Raw genomic sequence first — 5814 nt, 5'->3', positions numbered from 1 at the left:
GGTTGCAGCCATCATTGTTGTTTGGTGGGCCCGGGCTGGGGATTCGAACCCGCCACCTTAGGTGTATGTGGCTGGTGCCTTAGCCGCTTGAGCCACAGGCGCCGAGCCAAATCCCATCTTTTTAGGTTCCTTTAGTCACACTCTTATTTGGGTGGAGTACCTCCCTCAAGCAGTTTCCTGAGAAGATCATATGAGAGTTAAAATTTTTGAGATTTTTTTTTATTTTGACATTTTCTTCAGCTCCCTCTATTGCTTTTATTTCCCCCAAGTTATTTTTCTTTCCTTTTATTTTTTCCTGTTTGTTCATTTTAGGGTGTCTTTCATGTATGGGAGTTTCTTCAAAATATATGGAGATCTTTAACTGTTCACTCACATTTAAGATAAGGTGACTACACGTCCTGCTTTTGGCAGGACAGTCCTGATTTTTAACAATTTGTCCCGAGGTGTTTTTAAAAAGTCCCGATTTTTGGAAAGAATGCATGACAAGCTAGGGAACAGAGGGAGAATGGGAAGAGAATATACGTTTTTTTTGGCTGCTGAAAAGGTTAATGTAACTCCATTCGGGAATGAAGAGGTTAATGTAACTTCATTTGGAAATGAAAAGGCGAATGTAAACTCCCTACTCCCCTCCTGGGCAAGGTCTCAGAAGGAGACTGGCTCCCTCCCTTGCTTCTAGGAAAGGACAATTAGCTAGAAGGAGCCAAACTGTCTGGAACAAACAAGTAGCCCCCCACCCCCCAGAGTAAGGTGACCAGACATCCCGCTTTTGGCAGGACTGTCCTGTATCCCGTGGCGTTTTTTTAAAAAGCTCCAATTTTTGGAAATAATGCACGACAAGCTAGGGAATGCAGGAGAACAGGAAGGGAATATACGGTTTTGGGCTGCCATGTGGCTATTTTACCAGGATATGTGTTTTATATTATTTTTGTTAATTTTATAATATTAAACTTTAATATTAACAAATAATTGTTGAGAACTGATTATCAAGAACTGCTTGTCAAAGTTTGCATTGTTGTCAGGCCCTGTCCCCCCAATGGTGTCCCACTTTACCAATGTTAAAATCTGGTTACCTTAATTTAAGAATGAAGTGATAGGTGGTGCCTGTAGCTCAGTGGGTAGGGCACCAGCCACATACATCTAGCCTGGTGGATTTGAACCTGGCCCAAGCCAGCTAAACAGCAATGACAACTGCAACAAAAAAGAAATAGCCAGGTGTTGTGGTGAGCGCCTATGGTCCCAGCTTACTTGGGAGGCTGAGGCAGGAGAATCACTTGGGCCCAGGAGTTTGAGGTTGCTATGAGCTGTGATGCCACAGCACTCTACTGAGGGCGACATAGTGAGACTGTGGGGGGAGGGGTGAGAATGAAGTGATAGTTCAGTATGGTGATACTTCCCTATAGTCCCAGTTACTTGGGAGGCTGAGGATCGCTTGAGCCTAGCAGTTTGAGGCCAGTCTGGGAAACACAGCAAGACCCCATTGCTATAAAAATTTTTAAAATAATGAATGAGATGGGCTAGGTGTGGTAGCTCACATCTGTAAATCCTCCAAGAGGGAGGGAGGGAGAGGGAGAAAGGGAGAGAAAGAGAGGGAGAAAGAGAAAAGAAAAGGAAAGGAAAAAGAAAAAGAAAGAAAAGAAAGGAAGAAAGAAAGAGGTGGTAGAAAGTTGATTAGAGAGTCTGTGGGTATGGTCAGGGCTTGTTACTCATTGGGCTTCACTATAAGAGACAGGCAACAAGTCACATTCTTCATTATAGCACCCCTATACTTCAATATTTGGAGGCCTATTCTCTTGGCAGTCCATCACCCTAACCACTCAAGCACCCTACAACTCCTCTTCTCTTGGACAGACTGGTTTTCCCCTAAAACAGGAGTTCTCAACCTGTGGGTCGTGACCAATGAAAATATATCCTGCATATCAGATATTTACATTACAATCCATGACAGTAGCAAAATTACCGTTATGAAGCAGCAACAAAAATAATTTTATGGTTGGGGGTCACCACAACATGAGGAACTATATTAAAGGGTCATGGCATTAGGAAGGTTGAGAACCACTGCCTTAAAATGAAGCTTCCAATCTCCTGACAGGATCCCAACATTCTAGAATCTGAATTTGAGAATAAAACTGGGTTGGGGAATCTCTTACAACTCAGTAGCACAACTTCATTTAATTCTGCTTTTCTGTATAATGAGTTATCCCTGTCCTCAGCTCTTCCTGGTGTCTAGAGGAGCTCTAAGTCAATCTTTCCAGAAAGTAAACCATCTATCTATCTTCTGCTGAATTTGGGCAGCATAGATGGAATAGGGAATATGGCAAGGAAGGGTCTCATTGCTCTTTAAAAACTTTGCCAAAAAATTCCCCTTTTCAGTCTCACTGTACTTCTGCTATCTGAGGCTCTCAGCTTTAGTTTCAGAGTCTTTCCAGGGTGCTGTGACTTGAATAGGTTCACTTCTGGCTGGCTCTGACCATAAGGCTCCTCCTAAAAGCTTTTCTGTTAATGTTCTCAGCTTTGGTTAAGTCAGTTATTGCTTTCCACATCCCTAAGTTTTGTTGGCATCCTTCTTCAGCAGGGATCTCTTTCCCTGTTTGCTTTCTCTTTATAGGTTTATATCATTTTTATTTCTTCACTGTCACTTTAATGTCATCCTCCTGGGTAAGCGGAGACAGACGTGTGTCCAATGCACCATATTTGCCCAGAGGTCTCCTTGCCATTAAATCTTAACATGTACATATGTAATAACATTTTCTAAGCAGGAAAAGTTTAAACATAGTTAAAGGAAATTCTGTATGAATTAGATGTAAGTACAATAATTGAATAATTATACCTAACTTTAATTGAATGTTTAGCATTTTTAAATGATTATATGCACATTTATACATACATGTGGACACCCATACATATGTGTATGACATATCTTTTTTTTTAAAGACACAGGATCTGGCTCCATCACCCAGGCTGGTGTGTAATGGTGTCATCACAGCTCACTGCAACCTTAAACCCTGGGCTTATGTGATCCTCCTGCCTCAGTCTTTGTAGTAGCTGGGACTCCAGGTGTGTGCCACCATGCCCAATAAATTTTTAAAATTTTTTTGTAGAGATGGGGTCTCACTATGTTGCCCAGGGTGAGTATTTATGATGTATCTTCAGAATAATGTCGTAATTCAATCCCTGGCAGTCTGACTCCAGAGCCCTTATGCTACCTAATATGTAGGTCATTTTTTAATATAATCTTTTTATTTCCAATTCATCAGATCTTTGGTCAATCCCTATTTATTGTTAATTTAAGTTATAAATGAGATTTAAATATAGATTTTGAACATTTGCTGTGTATTATTTGATATGTTTTGCCATATCAAATAATACATAGCATCACTGTCAACATTATCTATTTGAGATACATGTTGGAAGTAAAACAGAATAATCTATGACAAATTTTAAAGCATAATCATGTAAACTTGGAAGCCTGGCATGTGCTAGGTATATAATCCAGACTGATAGGCATTTCTTGTAAAAGAAAGCAGTTACTATCATAATTTGAGAGGTCACAGGGAAGCAATTAGAAACCCCACTTTAGCAACATAAAAGTGCCTATTTAAATGAAATACGATATTGGCAATAATTTAACATATTGAACTACTGATGGCCTTGAGCACCCTAATTCAAAGAATTTAACTCCTTGTTGTTTAAAGATTTTAGTACCAGGGATACTATCACTCTAAGATCACTCACTACTCCAACACTATTCTTAATCACTTCTGTGGTAATTCTTTGTGAAGAAGAGTGTATGTGTGTCTGTAATATATATAAAACTATATATATGTGTGTGTGTGTGTGTGTGTATGTGTGTATTTGCTGCTCCTTTCAAAACCCTACTGCCTCTCAATTCCTTGACCATGTTTCAAAGGATCTTTGAAAGTATGCTCTCCTACCTTAGTTACCCATTCTCATGATCATTCCCTACACCCTGATATTAACCAGTAACTACAGCCCCTCCTCTTAATTACAAGCCTCTCACTCTCCAAACTCTTATCTTTCCACATCATTCCATATAATATGTAAACTTTTAATTCTTCAACCTGATCAAAAACACCAATTTAGTTTCCCTACCCTCTTTTCACCATTCCTTTCACTGCCTTACTTCTTACAATGTCTGAAGTTATAAAGCTTCCTTTGCTTCTATCCTCAACTACTTTGACCTTCTCTCCCCATCATTCCTGTTCCACTAGGTATCAGTCTGGTGACTGCCAAAACTACGTACTCAGTGCCTTCCCATGAACAACTGAACATGGTTGGAGAAAATCATATTCAAGGGGGTCCTCAGTTATGTCTGGAAACTTTACTATGTTCTATTTAATTCTTTTTTTTTTTTTTTTTTTTTTAGATGGAGCCTCAAGCTATCCCCCTGGGTAGAGTGCCATGGCATCACAGCTCACAGCAACCTCCAACTCCTGGGCTCAAGCGAGTCTCCTGCCTCAGCCTCCCAAGTAGCTGGGACTACAGGCGCCCACCACAACACCCGGCCATTTTTTGGTTGCAGCCGTCATTGTTGTTTGGCGGGCCCAGGCTGGGGATTTGAACCCGCCACCTTAGGTGTATATGGCTGGCGCCTTAGCCGCCTGAGCCACAGGTGCCGAGCCTAGTTAATTCCTTCTTCCTTACTCATAGATTCCTTTTCTTCTTCTCTCATTACTTTCAGTTAATGAATATGTTAGCGTAGGCTAAATTGCTACAATGAATAGACCCCAAAATGTTATGCCTCCAACTCAATAGAAATTTATATCTTGCTCACATAATTGGGTGTTGCAGGTCAGTGGGCTGTTCTCTTTCATCCAGGTTCTCTTTCTTGCGGCTCTGCCAACCTCAGAGGCTTCAAGTCATCCACATAATCAAAGCAGAGTCACTATGTCCAGAGTCCCACTGGCAGAAAGGAAAATACACAGAGGCATAAGTACACTCAGAATAAGGCCCTGACTTGGCAGTAACAGACATAATTTCTGTTCACATTCTATTGTCATTAACTTAATACTTTACAGTATCTATCTACAAGGGAAGAGAAAAGTCATCTGTGTGTTCATGGATAAGAGACTAAATTGAGATGGGCGATTAGCAGCCTGCCAAAATGATCTTGTTCTTTATTTCACTGAGAAAACAGAAGCAACTAGAAGAGAATTTCTACTTTCTCCCACTGTGAAATCTACCCACTTACTTTAGTAGGTCTCATATATGTGGGGATTAGGTGGACAGGGTCACTAGGTTCTTCCTGACCAGAAAGTGGCAGTTTCTGTTCCATTAGAACATGGTCATAATGACTAACTAATCACAAAATGCAAACGCACCTTCTTCCCTGTGCTTTTCAACCTCCGTGGTTTTGGATATTACTGATCAACACCCTTTCCTTCCCTGTTTGTGAAACTCCAGTTTACATTGTTTTGATGATTATATGTTATCCTTTCTCCTTCCTCTTTGCTGGCTTCTCGAATATAGATCAGAGCTTCTCAAATTTTGCTGTGGTACAAATATCTTCAGGTTCTTGTTAAATTGAAGGTACTGGCTCAGCAGGTCTGAGATGGAGTCTAAGATTCTAATTTTTTTTTTTGCAGTTTTTGGCCAGGGCTGGGTTTGAACCCGCCACCCCTGGCATATGGGGCCAGTACCCTACTCCTTTGAGCCACAGGCGCCGCCCAGATTCTGGTTTTTTAACAAACTTCCTCATGATGCTAATGACTTTGAACCATTGACCACGCTTTCAGTAGCAAGAATCTAAGAAAATATTGTCCAAGATTATGCCCTTTGTTTTCTTCTTTTCTCTCA

Source organism: Otolemur garnettii, unplaced genomic scaffold, assembly GCF_000181295.1.
Source record: "Otolemur garnettii isolate 467f Iridium unplaced genomic scaffold, OtoGar3 scaffold00006, whole genome shotgun sequence".
NCBI lineage: Eukaryota > Metazoa > Chordata > Mammalia > Primates > Galagidae > Otolemur > Otolemur garnettii.
This window is presented reverse-complemented; position numbering follows the sequence as displayed.